The following is a 16,049-nucleotide window of genomic DNA, read 5'->3' as shown; positions in this document are numbered from 1 at the left end:
CTCAAACCTCTCATCAGAACCTTGCTCATCTACACTTGACTCCAGCTGTTCAGACTTCTCATCAACACTTAACTTCGGCCCAAGCCCATCAATAGGAGTATCATGTCATCTATGCAAAGAAAGTGAGGAGAGAGTGGAACACCTCATTTGTGGTAGCAAGAAAATATCCCAGACTGACTATATTGAACGTCACAACCAGCTAGCAGCAATGGGGCACTGAAACCTTTGCAAGAAGTATGGCTTAACCTGCAGTAAAACCTGGTATGCGCACAAGCTGGAAAAGACCACAGAAAATGAAGAAGAAAAAATACTCTGGGATTTTAGAATCCAAACAGATAAACCTGCCACATAACACACCAGATATAACTGTTGTGGAAAAGAAATATGTTTTTGATATAGACATTGCAGTACCAGGAGACAGTATAGTAGAGGACAAAGAGCTGGAAAAGATCACGAAATACAAGGCCTTACAAATTGAAATTGGACAACTATGGCAAAGGAGAACAGAACAACAGTGATACCAATAGTGGTTGGTGCTCTTGGAGGCATTCCAAGGAACCCCAAAAATCACTTGAAAAGCCTTAGTTTGGACATCAATTCACATGCTGCAGAAGGCAGCACTTCTCAGGACTGTTCACATTCTACAAAAATACCTCTAATATCCTAGGCCCTTGGGAAGAGCCTGATATTCGGAGAAGAATCCCAGACATGTGGACCTAATGTGCATGTGTGCTGTGATGTTATGTATAATAATATTTAATAATAATATGTAAATAACAACAACAACAACAACAACAACAATAATGTGTTACCTGCCTCTCTTCATGGCTCAAGCCATGTTAAAACACATCACCATAACTATCTTCAAGTTCTGGATGGTGGAATCCATGTGTACAGAACCTGTGGGTATGAAGGACTAAATGTATAATATGTAGTTTGGCTCATCAGAATATTGCAGATGAACCTTCTATTTTGGATTTTGATTGTTCAAGTGCAGTTATATTTTATTTTCAATTTGTAAATGGATTTTCATTTACAGAAAGCCAGTTTGTAGAATTGATGTATTTTATATTCCTTGTACCATCCAGGGATTGAGATAATTTGAACAGAACCACATCAAATCTGTTTCTATTAGTGTATTCAATGGACAATGTAAATATTGCTGAAAACAGTCCTTACAGGTTTTCATTCACACACAGGGGACTTAATAATCATTTTTAGAAATCCATAATATATACCTTTTGGCTTCTTCTACCGTGAAAATTGACAGAGATATAGTTTTATTTGGGAGTATAAATTGGATTGAATTATTTCTGAATATGAAATTTAATGAATAGAAAATTTATAAATGATGATATTTCAGTGATACAATAAGCTCATGAGGATTTCGCTGTCTTGAATATTTTCACAAGAATCCTCAGTAAATTGCTATAAATATGTAATACAATGAACTGGGAAAACCTCATTAATATGCAATAAAATATATCAGAATAAAGATGATGCAATGATATCTCATGAATGAATATTCAGAGATAAATCCTATTCACATCAGTAGAACTTGGTTCCAAGTAGACATACATAGAATGGAAACCTCCTTGGCAGCAAGATCTATTAAATTTGTGGAATTTATTTCCACATTCAAGGATTTACATTTGTCTCTGAGCAGTTAAAACTACCCATGAAATAATTATTCTTAGCATCTTTTGTTTGTTTGTTTGATGTTGTCACATGCTTTCAAAACACTTTTGAATTATGCAGATCCTAGATTGGACCACTTAGGTATGGGTGTACTAACTTGGCAGCAAACTCATATTAAATTTGTGGAATTTATTTCCACAATCAAAGATTTATATTTTTCCTTGAGCAGTTAAAACTACCCATGATCCTAATATGAAATAATGCTTCTTGCATCTTCTGTTTGTTTGTTTGTTTGTTTGTTGTTTTATGCTTTCAAATCACTTTTTGCCTTATGTAGATCTTAAGATGGGCTAATTATGTGGTTTTCTTGGCAGAAAGATTCACCCTTTCCTTCTTCTGAGGCTGCAATAGCATAATTTCCCTAAAATTACTTAGTGGGTTTCCATGGCTGAGTGAGGATTTGTAAATTAATGTTCCTGAGCCCTAAGGTTCTTCTATAGGTATCACTAATGCAGGTTCAATTTGGCATCCAGACATGCAAGACAACCAGATAGGGATTCCCTGAAAAACCTCAGGGGCAGCAGAGAGTCCTGATTGCACAGCCACACCAAACATGGTTAACTGCAGTTGGGCAGTCACCCTAGCATCCATTCCCTGTGTCATGGCTGTCACCAGCTGTGTCATCTGACCTACTTGGTCTTGGGTGCTCCGGCTGATATCAGCCAGTATGCTGCCTGGTTAAGGAAGCTGGGAGGGGGGGGGGAAACCCTCCCCCTTCCATTCCACTCAGTGCATGGACACTCTGATTGATGGCAGCCAGAGCACCAAAGAGCAAGAGAGTTTGGATGACATGGCTGGTGATAGCCATGGCTTAGAGTGAAAGGGGTGACAGGGGACTGCCATCTCATGTCTCCAGGCCATATGAGCCTGGAAACAGAGAATAGATATCAAGAAAACTGCAGACGGTTCCAGTTACTAACTCAGGGGAAAGACTAAATACTGGACTTTTCTCCAAATTAGTTTAACTCAGAGAAAGGTTGGGTTAAGGTACTCTTGCCCTGGTTAACCCAGATCAGCCCTGTGTGACATTTACTTGCCACAGGGAAGATTCAGCTAAGTGATCAGTGTAAAGATGGAGCAGCTCCCCATGGCTAAAAGGTCACTATGGAATAACATGTGGGTCAAGAATAGGGCTCCTACGTATTTACTGCCAAGACACTGCACTTGGAAGGCCATCATACTCAGACAATGGGGAATAGCCTAACAAGAATAAAAGGTCAGCCCCTACTCATCTACTTAAATATTCAAATTGCTACACCATGCTGGCTCTTATATTGCATTGAGTCAAAAACTCCAACACATGTATTCAATATAAGCAGAAAATAGAGACTTTGCCTCACATAAAACCAGCATTTATTGAAATTGACTCAAGACTCTGAAGAGATCATAGAAAATACTTTTCACATAGTGCAAAACTATTTTAGCAGATTTTACTGTAGTGATGCTCATTGGTTTAAATGGTCCGATTAGCCAATTCATGGAGGACAAGTTATTAGTTTTGATGCCTGGGTAGGCAGTCTTGACTATTTGAGACATCTGTCTGAAGTGAGTTAGGATACATTGGGGCACTCATGAATAAACATGGTAGCTTTCTGACAAAGGTAGATACCTTAATGGACCCTCTTACGCCTACAGAAATATTTAGGTCTATAAGTGGACTTTCAGCAGTTATCAGTCAACACAGTCCTTCCTTTGCTTCCTTACCCTCCCACTTAAAACACAGAGTATTAAACATTTGTACAGAGGTATATTAGGATCTACTAAATTCAAAATTCCTTCTGTTCCCTTGGAGAGCTTCAGACAGAACCCCTCAATTATATCAGTTGGATCTGGCATAGTTTTTCACCACCACTCTGGCCAGCATGCGTTTTGGAAGGTAGCCACCTCCCCACTGCTTTTCTCAGAACTCAGTGTCAGATTACTTTTTAAGTGAAGCATTATAAGTACATTTGTTAGGGGGCAGGGAACCCCAGTGTATGAGTTGCTAGGAGGCAGCAGTAGCAAGGCACTTACAGGGTTCCCTTAGGTGGCTCAAAATAGCCTCCAAGGATAATTGGAAGCCCATAAAGCCTTTTTGTTTTGTTTTGCTATAGTTTATAAGTCAATATTTGCAGCATGATAATATTGTGCAGCCACACTATTCTACAAACTAGATACAATTGCTGTACTATTTTCTTGAGAGGATCATGTTCTAAAATGCATATGATGTGCTCTAGTATTCTACCATGCTATTAAATTAATTGAGGAAATTAAAAACATTGCCTAAAACCCAGCCTTTCTTTATTGCTGAGCTCTATTTGGCACATCTGTTTCGAGCCATGGGAAAACAGTCTCAAATTAAAGAGTCACAAGACGGCAAATCCTTGCATCTCAGAATGCAGCAGTCATTTAGATGGCATCTGAACACACTCTGACCCAAATAGGCTATGTTCCCATTTGGTGTCAGAACAAGGCAATGTTATTTGCTATTTGCAGATTGGGTTTTTGGTTCAGAGCACTAGAGGAATGCCAGCATATCCACACGTTTCCCATTTCTTTCCATCACTCTCTTTGACTTCATCGCTGTTCAGCATTAAAATGGTTCTGTGATTTATATGTTTCCTGAGCCTAGCTTACCTTTCCTATCACCCACCTCCACAAAAGAAAGCACTAATGTCATAAACACCAGAAATAGGAGAATTCTTTTTATTTTAAAATAAAAGTATTCAGTGATAATTAGTAGAATGTAATAGATATACATAGTATATGGATTCTCTTGCCCCTACTCCCCAAGATATCTGGGACAGCATTACTTTCTTTCAGAAATAATTCAGTTAATACCTCAGATATGAAATCATAAGGTGAAAACTAAAATCTGACTAAAAATTATCAGCTGAAAAGGGTAATAGCAACAATACTTTGAATCAGTGAAGGGCTTTGAGAATTGCTGTACAATTCAGTTTTATTTAACATTTGGGAAAGGGCAGCGACCGCACATTATCACCTTTTGAAACAAATGGCAGATTGAGAAATGAAAGTGAAATAATGAAAAGGGGCTAGAAACAGAATTTCCAAGTAGAATTAGGTTTAAAAATATATACAATGGCCAAAAAGTTAGATGTAACAAAATAAAGTGTATTGCAAACTATGCATCTATTTTTCAGTTGACACCACTCATGAACTGAAGATGGGAGAAAAGTTCAGCTCTTGAGAGACTGCTGGCATGTGGTCTTTAAAATCTAAAACTGATAACATTCTGACTGCCACATTATGCACTATCTGTTAATTTTTAACTTCTCCCTTTGAATTTACCTATTTTCTCACTACAAGTGCATCTACATTCTAGAATTAATATAGTTTGACACTATGGTACCATGACTAAAGGAAATGGAATCATGGGGTTTTCAGTGTGGTGAGGCACCAGCTCTTTTTGGCAGAGAAGGCTAAGGATCATATAAAACTACAGCTCACATGATTCTATAACATTGTGCCATAGCAATTAAAGTGAAGTCAAACTTCATTAAGACTACAATATATTAGATACATAGACAGTATGACCTGGACTCTTTTGGTAATTTAATTTTAAGTAGACATATTGGAGCTTCTCAGTTATTTAGGACTTCATCCTATAAAGGGTGGGGAGGAGAGGAATGGACAAAATCATCTTCTTTGGGTGATATTTCATGGAGTTCTGTCTTTAAAGAAAACAGAGAATGTATTCACCCCATCACACAGGATATTGCCTCCTTCTCTTTCCAGCTCTACCATTTCAAGGACACCAGCACAATTTTAAATAGGCATCCTTTTTGAAACACCAATTTCCATGGAATTGTTCCCCCTTAAGCCCCTACAGTAAAGGACACAGTCACACTTTTTAAAACACTTCTTTCAATGGGATCTACACTGTCTTTAAGCCACTAATGGAAACATAAGGAGCATTAGCAGAACACTACATGAATGCCCACACTGAAACATCACAAAGCAATTGGACAAATCTACCACTTCCCATCACAAGGAAAAATACAAATTTTACAGCATTTCTATATGTAGGGGAAAGGCATCAATTTCTGCCCATCATTGAAATCCTCCCATTTCTACATGCTGCAGAGATGGGAGTCCCACAAGCAACCACTGGAAGCAGTCCTGCATTGTTAGAGTGGACCTTGTGGGAGTCTGTCTTTGAAATGTAGAAATGGAGGAAAACTTCCATATGATGAGATCCTTGGATCCCTCTTAAATCTATGATTCTAAAGGTTTAAAACTACAGAAAAGAAATGCTAGGACCCACCTACCTTTGTGACCGCATCTCCCCCTATGAACCTACTTGACCTCTTGGTTTATCCGGTAGGGCCCTTCTATCGCTCCCAGCACCATCCCAGGCTTGGTTGGCGGGGACGGGGGAGCGGGCCTTTTCTATTGTTGCCCCCGGATCTGGAATTCCCTTCCGGAGGAGATCCGGCAAGCACCCACCCTGGCTTCCTTCAAAAAGCTGCTTAAAACCTGGCTCTTCCACTGCACCTTTGGATAATCGAGCCCATAGCTATAGTAGCTGCACTGGCCATCTCTCTGGATTTGAGACATTGTGCTTTATTCCTCTGCCCCAAAGCACCTTAGAATATAACATTGCACTTTAGTTCTAGTGGCCCTTCCAGGCCATCCTCTCCTCCATCCCAGTGGGTTTTTTTTTCTGTGATGTATATGTTTTTGAGTGACTATATTGTTTCTGTTTATGTGATTATTTTAGCCAATTGCTATGCTTTTTTTGTACTCTTCTAGTGCTTTATAGTGTTTCAGTGTTTTATTGTACAATGTTTTTATGCTGATTTTATATTGGAAACCGTCCTGAGTCCCTTCTGGGAGAGAGGGCGGTACACAAATAAACTTTTACTTACTTACTTACTTACTAGAAAAGGAAAAATGGGATGCAGAATGATATAAAAGAAGACAATCCTTTTTATTCAGACTTGCAATTTCATTATGCAAAACCACCCAATTTAGCCCACATAAGTAATGAAGTATTCAACCTTGTAATGATGAATTTTGTTAAATGCTGTTAATCCCAGATATTATTCTGTACTGCTATGAAACAGAAAAGAAAAGGCTGAAGTCATTAAGCAATTGCCCCCTCCGATTCTTCCCATTCCGACATACATCTGAGTTTAAGGGTTTTGTTTGCTGTGGTGGTGATAGTGTTTTTTGTAAACATAAGCTACATCCTGTTTTAAATAGTATGTAAAGTAGCAACTAATCCTCATGGTAGCTAGCTACAAGGCAGTCACTATAAGGATGAAAACAAATCTGCAAAATGTGCTAATTTGTAGGCAAATATGGAGAACATTATAGAATTTTAATGAAGCCGCAAGTATGCTAGTCAGATGATTGATTATACAATATTCAAAACTTGCTAAAGTGATAGAGCCCACTGCTATATCTATATCTATCTATCTATCTATCTATCTATCTATCTATCTATCTATCTATCTATCTATATAATAAAAGTCAATGTTTGTATGTATGTATGTATGTTTGTATGTGAGTATGTGGCAGCTTTCTGATTGGCCACCACTTACATAGACAACTACGTCTGCCACGAATGACGGATCTGGACCAAACTCGACACACTTAATCCCCATGACACACTTTATGCCCTGGTGCCATTTGCGGGATGATGGACCATGGGTGATGGGATTTGTAGTACTTGCAATTACTATGGCTCCCACAGGACAGTGCAACTCCTACCAGTGACATAATGTGATGTCTCATGGGCCATGTAGTCCCGTTCCTAGTACTATTGTGGCAGACGAAGAGGAAAACTTGGGTTTCCCACCGATTCAGCCAGAATCGGAGGCCCCGCACCTGCAAGATGTTTGCCCTCAAGAAGTCAGCCAAACAAGCCTTGAGCAGAATTCTCCCCCATTCTCTCGCAAGGATAATTATAATCGAGATAGAGGCGCTAGGGAGGCGAATCGCCGAAGCGCCAGAATCGCTGCCAGACAATTAGCTGATTAAGCCTGTTTCCCTTGGGAAATCTTAAGGAGTCATGCATCTGGACACTGTATGGGTTTCACTTCTTGTTCCCCAGGGAAAGTGTTCCTTGGCGGGAAAACAAGATCCTATATAGGTGTTTACCCGCAAGGAGATCCTTGCGGAGTCAATTCGTCAGCTTCAGGAGTGAGATCGTGTGTGGACTACGCTACTCCAGTTCCTTGTTTCCAGGACCTTGCCACGGACCTTGTTCTAGTTCCAAGCCTGCCTTGTTCCCTCGGACCTCGCCACAGACCTTGTTCTTGCTTCTTGCTTCTTGTTGCCACGTATCCAGTCTTGTTTGCCAAGAATCTAGTTTGTTTCCCAGCCTTGTTGTCAAGCTCCATTGGACTAAAGGACCCTGTCTTTTCCCCACACTTTGCTTGGCAAAGTGTGTGTTTCGGTTATTGGATTATAACTTTGGACTCTAATATCTCATATTGGACATTGATTTCCTGGACTATATTTGACCTTTCCTGAAAGGTCTGCTTCTGAACTATATTCTTCACTTGTTTTTATTGACTTTATATATTCCTTTAATAAAGATATTAGATAGATTCTGGTCTCTGCGCATGGTTATTGGTGCTCCGCAGCCTGGGTTCTGACACATAACTGGATCTAACGTGGCACACAAAACCCCCATGAACCCCTTTCCATCCTGGGGCAGATTGAGGGAGGATGGACCAAGTAGCTTCACTCACTTCTTGCTCTGTGAGTTGTAGTTCACCCTTATACAGAGACCACTGAACCCAGCCAATGTCAGATCTGGACACAGCCTCATCATGCCCAACTGTGCATACACACAGAGTTTTGGGATGATTGTCCTTTGGCTCTGGGAGTTGTAGTTCACCCTTATACAGACAGCACTGAACCCAGCTGACTTCGGATCTGTACCAAACTTGGCACACTGCCTCATCATGCCCAACTGTGCATACAAGCAGGGTTTCAGAGTGATTGACCTTTGGCTGTGGGAGTTGTAGTTCACCCTTATACAGACAGCACTGAACCCACCTGACTTCGGATCTGGACCAAACTTGGCACACAGCCTCATCATGCCCAACTGTGCATACAAGCAGGGTTTCAGGGCGATTGACCTTTGGCTCTGGGAGTTGTAGTTCACCCTTATACAGACAGCACTGAACCCACCTGACTTCGGATCTGGACCAAACTTGGCACACAGCCTCATCATGCCCAACTGTGCATACAGGCAGGATTTCAGGGTGATTGTCCTGGGAATCTGGAAGTTGTAGTTCACACTTATCCAGACAGCACTGGATGCAGCCGACAATGGATCTGGACCAAACTTAAGTGATATTTCCTCACATCCCAAAACAACTCAATGCCCTCTACTAATATCCCGGGCACCGTCGGGTGCCCAAGCTAGTCCATAATAAAAGTGAAAACCCGTATGTGTGTATGTGGCATGGGTGTCTGCTCACACATACAGCCTCCGGCCTCCACGATGAGGCTACAGTTCCCAGTGCTGAGGAAACAGCAAGTCACACTTTTCCACTGACATTGTGGTTACAGCGAGCGCCATGAACATGTAGGCCAACCCCTGCCAATGTCCTCCCCAAACACAATGAACCACCACCCAAGGAATGCTTTCATTTGGGGACCATTTCATCCTGGATTTTGCATTGTCCTCCACCACAGGCAGGCATCCCAGGGTTCTCCATTAATATGGAATTTGCATGACCCCGCCTACTGCCCTTCCCTTTCAAATCTGTCTGCATAACACAGCAAAAATGAGCAGCAACTAAATTTCCTGGAGGAATTTGGGGGATTGACTCCACTTGGTGGAAGTTGTAGTTCACCCTGCATCAAGTCAGAGCACTGTGACTCCTACTGGGGAATGTAGAGGTGTTGTAGTTCACCTACACCCAGGATGCTATGAACCCAACAATGATGGGTCTGGACCAAACTTGCCATGCATACCCGATATACCCAGATTTGAATGCTGGTGGGTTTTGAGGGGAATTGGCCTGGACATTTGGGAGTAGTAGGTACTGGGATTTATAGTTCACCTGCGATTGAACCCTACCCATGATGGACCAGGACCAAACTTGGCACACTGAGTCCCCATAACCAATAGAACATATTGGACAAGTTTGGGGAAAAGAGTGTTATGGTTCACCTGCATTCAGAGAAACAGTGACCCCCACCTACAATGGACTGGGACCAAATTTCGCACAGAGAAGCCTCATGACCAACTGAACATACTGAAAGGGTTTGTGGGAATGGGCCTTGATTTTGGGAGTTGTAGTTCACCTGTATCCAAAGACCACTGAACCCAGCCAACGATCAATCTGGACCACACTTGGCACACAGACTCCACATAGCTTCCTGTGGATACTGACAGATGTTTCAGGACAATTGCCCCAGGAATCTGGGAGTTGTAGTACTTCACCCTCATCAGAGAGCACCGCAGCCAGGCGATGACCAGCCAATGACAGATCTGGACCACACTTGGTACACAGACCCAAAATAGTCAACTTTGAATACTGGCAGCGTTTGGGGAGGATTGCCTCACAATTCTGGGAATTGTAGTTCACTCACTGCAAACTGAGAATACATAACATTCAAAGACAACTAATGCCTTTTTCAAATAATCTGGGCATTGCCAGGTCCCCAAGCTAGTATAAAATATATTGAAAAAGTCCTAAGGGCTTTCTTCATAATAAATCTAATCATCTCCATTTCTGATAGGTATGGAAAGTGTAAGATCATTAAAAAATAGCCCAGTGGGCCAAAAATGTAACAAAACGGTGGACATATTAATAATGAAAATAAATGAAAGGGTGCTTTGGGACTCTTGGGGGGCCTAAAATTATCTTGGCTGCACATGAGGCCATGGGCTACAGTGCATTCATCTTCTACAAAGGAACTGAATTTCAGTAATTCGGTTAATATAATATTATAGCACAAACATTGTTCTAATATCAAATATAAATATACAAATACCGATGTACAAATACAAAACCACAACAGTAATATAACATACAAATGTGTTGCTCTGTCTGGATGTGGAATCCAAGCTGAGTGGGTAACTCAAGCTCTCCTTCTATTAAGTCTATGCTGGTGACAGGACAACCCTCCTGCTGTATTTCTTGAGAACCATGGTGAGACCCCAGGACCTCATAAGCCCAAATCATTTTAAAATCATTGTTGTTATATCCCAGAGGAAGTTTAGTTTTCTTTGTGCTTAGAGACTATGTCATTTGGATGTCTAAGTAGATAACTAGATAGAAGACAGAGTGGGTAATTATGGGTAATTATTTTACTGAATTTCATTTCCACCTCAAACATCCAGGCGTCCCCTGGTCAACTTTCTTGCAGATGACCAATTCTCTCACATCAGAAATGACTTGCAGTTTCTCAAGTCACCCCTGACACACACACACACACACAAATCTGAACAGTGTTCCCTAATTCCATCTACCTTCTTTCTAAGGAAAACCAAGTTGTAGGCTTCCCATTTTATTATGGTCAGTGTGTGTGTGTACATTGCATGTTGGATTTCTATGGTTTTATTGTGCAAGGAATTCATAGAGATGTTTTTGTCAGATTCTTCCCCTGAAATATAGCTTTAAGTATCTGGCATTCATTGCTAATCCCACATCCAAGTACTAACAAGACCTTCCCATTTCCAGTCTCTATGAGGTCTATAGCCCATGTAGACAGGCTCCTGGACTAGGACAAAAGAAATTCAAATTGCTGGTGAGGTTTTTCTTTCACTGGGTAATCTTGATTCTTAGAAATACTAAAAATTGCTCAAGATTATGATATGTTTTTATGGCTTTAAAAGCTAGATTTTTAAATTTTCCACATTGTCAAAAAGCTAGATTGTGATATGCAGTGGAGCAGTTAAAAATCTTAATTGACACTATCTACTCTAGTGGGAACAAACTGGGCATATAATTAGATTGGTCGTATTTCTTATTTTGCCTTTATGCTACTGTATTTAGTCTGTAATACATTTCATAAAGGAGTTTTTTTTTCCTTTTTTATAAAAAAAACTGTATTGGCATCCTGACAGAAGAACAGAATCCTTTGGAAGTGTTTGCTTAATTTCATTTTTTTTCTTACCCTAATTTCAATTTTTATTGCTTCAATTTGAATATACTGATTAAAGCAATATTAAGGCCTGCAAAGCTTTTGCCAAAGAAAATGAAAGAGTGAAATTATGTATATTTAATTAGATACAGTTCTTATTTAGGCACAACTCCTTCTTGTTCTTTAAGGTTGAATTCTTATCAAGTAAACTCTTAAATCACTCATAGCTTATTAGCCAACCCTTGGGGGGAAAACTCTTTAATATTTTAAACTTGTTCCATAAAAATGAAGCTAATCTGCCATGTAGCTTCAGTTCCAGAACATTATTCATTTTTTTTTCATTTTTTTAAAGAAAAGCCCTGCAAATAAACCTACAAATTGAAATTACTCTTGCTGTAAATGTCACTTCTTAAATAAAATCACAGAAAATTGAAATCAGTGTACTTTTTTGGAAATCAAATAATAACCAAATGACATATAAGCAAGAAAACATGTGATGTATTTTCTGACATAGACTAGAAGCGTACATTCGGTCAGAGCTTGAAAAACTTACTTTTTGGACTTATAACTTCAAAAGTCCTTCTAACAGCCATTGTACCATAGAATAACTATTTTGGAAGTTGTAGTCCAGTAAAATAAATGTTTCCAAGCTTTAGTGCAGTTATCTTGAACCTAGGGTGCATTAATTCTACAGTGTATATGCACCCCTGGGAACTCCAGGTACTCTTCCAATACACAGCCACATTGCAAGGGGAGAGGTGTGATGTTTAGATGAAGTGCTTAACTCTCCCTTTGCCTTAGTGATATTTGACTTATCATTGCATTTTTACCCAACTCAAGTCCCAATACCTTCATAACACAACAAATAGGTATTTGAAGCGGCCAGTGAAGGAAGAGCCATGTTATCAAATATGGAGGTGGCTGCAGAACATCTTGTTTCAACAAAAGAACAATACTTTTAAAACTTACCTTAACAGTTTTATTAAGGGGCATGTTGTATTGGATTTCATAGGTTAAGCTCACAATGCTCAAGAAAGATATAAGGGGTTATCTGAACTAAAGAACATTAGACCTCTTTAGAAACAAACATAAAGTCTTTATGTGATATTACCACTTGATAACTAAAACTGTTGTCAACTTGCTGGAGGTGGGATAGAGGTGAAAGGTATAATCTTGTAAAAAGAATTCTAGTGAAGGATTTAGTTTCTGTTTCAAAATACAAATAGAATCCTTTTGATTTTACTCAAATTCCCTTACAAAGCTTTCATTCCTGATGCTGATTGCTAAAATGGGATCCAGAGCTTTTGAGCTTTACTGCAGGTGTTAGGGACATTTGAGAAGCCAAAATTGAAGAACATCAAATAAATGGAGGATAATATGCCATCAGACTACAACACAAAATAAAAAGGAGGGACAACAAATATTACTTTTTTAAAAAAAATCATTTTTTTAAGATGAATTCAGTATTAACTCCACATGTACCAATCTGAAATGGGGATAAATGTCTTATTATTAAAGAGCATAATTTCCCCATAACCCACATAAGCCATTAACTGCAAAGCCATTTCACTTACCCAAGTAAACTTGATTCAGGGTGGTTCTACACAGGTATTAAAATGCAGTTCAATACTGGACAATTCAAGGTGTTTGCAAAACATATACCCCTAATTTGCGCTGCAGCATACATCCAACCAGAGCCACTAGAAATTCTGGAATAAGCCACAAATCTGCTGTAGCTGATCAGTGCATATCCCATGTAGAACTGGAATTGAGCAAGTTCTCATTAATCCACGTCCTGACTCCATTTAAATGGCTGCATAGAACTGCCCTTAGATTGCCAAGTTAGGAGCATTCCAGTCTCTGAGATTTCAGGGACAAAATGTAAAAGCTGGATCATATATGGCTAATGTCACAAGAGGTGGGGCCTAATAATGCTTTCATCGTGATATGAAAAATATCAACTACAGTTGCTCAGAGAATGTAATTCAGAAGTCAAGCATAACAGAAATAATATAAGAATGTTCCTAGCTCTGCAAGTGAATACAAAGATTCACTGCAGTACATACATGTAAGCACATACATGCATTTACACACTATACACTCCCCCCCCCCCCCCCGGTTTTGAGTACCATGGGAAATCTGCCGCTTGCTCCCATAGCCATTTTGGAAGAATTGCGCATTATTAGCCATCAAAATTCTGATTATCTTTATATCATGGTTCTCTTTCTGTCCCAAGTATTCTAAAGAAAGAGGAGCTCTGTCTAAAGTAGCCTTTGAAAACTGTACACCTATATCTTACCTGAGCTTAGCTACTCCTGAGCTTGCCACCTTCCTCATTCCAACTGACATTGCACTGGAGTGGCCACTGGAGGAGAAGAGTCAACATGAATACCTCTATCATCCCAAGAACTTAACTGCCTCGTTTTTCCTTTTTTTGTGATTACCATCTTCTTTAACATACCTGTAGGTACACATGTAAAGGCTACTTCATGTACAAGATAAGAAGAGGTTTGCAGGCCACAATTCTGGATTAATATGACCCATGGATAAGTCAAAAGTTATTGCATGGAGAGGGGAAAACAGCAATGCTGTCTCAGGTAGTCAGCTGTGGGAAGCCTTGTGCCTGAAAGATGAGTGAGTGTCTGAATGAATGAAGTGGTGCTGCACTGACTCATCTACCTGCTCACCTTTCAGGCACAGCACTTCCCACCATTGAGTTCATGCTTCCAGACTCAGCTATGGAAAGCACAATGAGTCACTGAGTAAGTGAAAGGCAGGCAGGTGGACTGGTGGGTGAGCACATGATTAAAGCACCCTTGCTGAAAGGTGGCATGTGAACAGGTAAAGATGTTGTTTATGTAAGGCAGCAAAACATATGGAGAGGTAAGCCTAGCTAGACAGTTTTCAACCATGGTACATAAAACTGCCCCTTTTTTCATCATGTAATAGTCACATCTACCCCCCTTTTTCATCAAAAAAGGGAAGGGAAAGTGCGACTATTATGCAATGAAATACAGTACTCACCATGTTTTTTTTCAAATGCTATATTCTCTCATAATGCATTATTACATCAATTACATGATAATATAATCTTATATACATTTATTTTATTTCTTGGTGAAAGTATTGTACGATAGCCTAAGATATAAGTATGTACAATATGTGATATGCTGCAGAAATCATTAGATCATATAATTCTTTTAATTAGAACAACTATCCTAAAGGTCAATTAAAACAAAGAGGAACTGACAATTACCCTTGGGTAGGAAATATATGTCACCTTATTTGGTATTAACAAATACTATAGTTAACTGATTAATTGTTTTATCCCTTTTGGCTTTAAAAATAGATACACCTCTGGGTAAATCATAACCATTGAATCATTAACATCGCAACATGAAAAGTACAAAATTTGCAATGTAAATTGATATATGAAAAAATATATATTTCCTATTCCTTAAGGTGTTGAATCTCATTACACGCACACATACAGACTTCAATTCAAGATAGAATGACTTCATAAATCAGTCAAACAGTTCTGCATTGGAAAATAACAACAACAATTATAACAATGATAACAACAAGCTGACAAACAGAAAGCTTAGGTTATAAATATGGCATTCTGTGTACAGCACTCTACAACCTTATTTGAATCAGTAAGTCCTTAAATTAGTAGAAGCCAAATTGGATTATATTCTAAATTATCCCATCATGCTATGAACCCATTTTGTAGTTGTTAGTACAGATCCCTTCTATTTATATGCATGTATAATTCTCAGTCTTTCAAGCTCTCTTGCTTTCTTTGATATACACCGATGTAATATTTTACCATATGCTTTCCTTCTCTATAGCATAGATGATGAGTAGAGTAAGCTTCTCAAGTGGCATCAATTGTTTGTTATAGCTTAAAGTTTCCACCACTTCTATATTCACATGGGCATCACTGGCCAAGTGTCAGCAGTTTATTTGTTGCCCCAACTGTAAATCAAATGAAATAAGATAGATGTGGAGGGTTAGCAACTGTTGTTGGCACCCTGCTACATGCTTATAGATGTCTCCATTCATTAATAGATTATGTTAGCCTGCCAAACTTGAAAATGAGATGCAAGACAGATCCTGTGCATTTATCACTATGAGGCAAGAGGCCTGCCACTGTTGGTTAGGCAAAGTGCACTTGGAGACATTACTTGTCCAGTCTGATTACTGGACTCAATCTGTTTCCAATGGCAACCAAAAGCAGTGACAGCATTGTCTCCATCTGGGGCCCCACCAGAGATTTCAAGTCTTAACAT

The 16,049-nt window shown here is 39.4% G+C and overlaps 1 long non-coding RNA gene across 1 annotated transcript in view; it reads right to left on the bottom strand.

The window, feature by feature from the left end:
* The window catches only part of LOC134299119 (uncharacterized), a 43,601-nt gene extending 27,778 nt beyond the window's left edge, over window positions 1–15,823 (bottom strand). Inside the window, exons 1-2 of the long non-coding RNA XR_010006256.1 lie at window positions 15,587–15,823; window positions 14,057–14,218 (exon numbers count right to left, since the gene is read on the bottom strand). This is a non-coding gene — a long non-coding RNA (uncharacterized LOC134299119). The remainder of the gene's footprint in view (window positions 1–14,056; window positions 14,219–15,586) is intronic.
* Between the last annotated feature and the right edge of the window lie 226 nt (window positions 15,824–16,049).

This window comes from Anolis carolinensis, chromosome 5 (assembly GCF_035594765.1).
Source record: "Anolis carolinensis isolate JA03-04 chromosome 5, rAnoCar3.1.pri, whole genome shotgun sequence".
Lineage (NCBI taxonomy): Eukaryota > Metazoa > Chordata > Lepidosauria > Squamata > Dactyloidae > Anolis > Anolis carolinensis.
The sequence above is the reverse complement of the archived record's forward strand: the minus strand, read 5'-3'. Positions and strand labels throughout refer to the sequence as shown.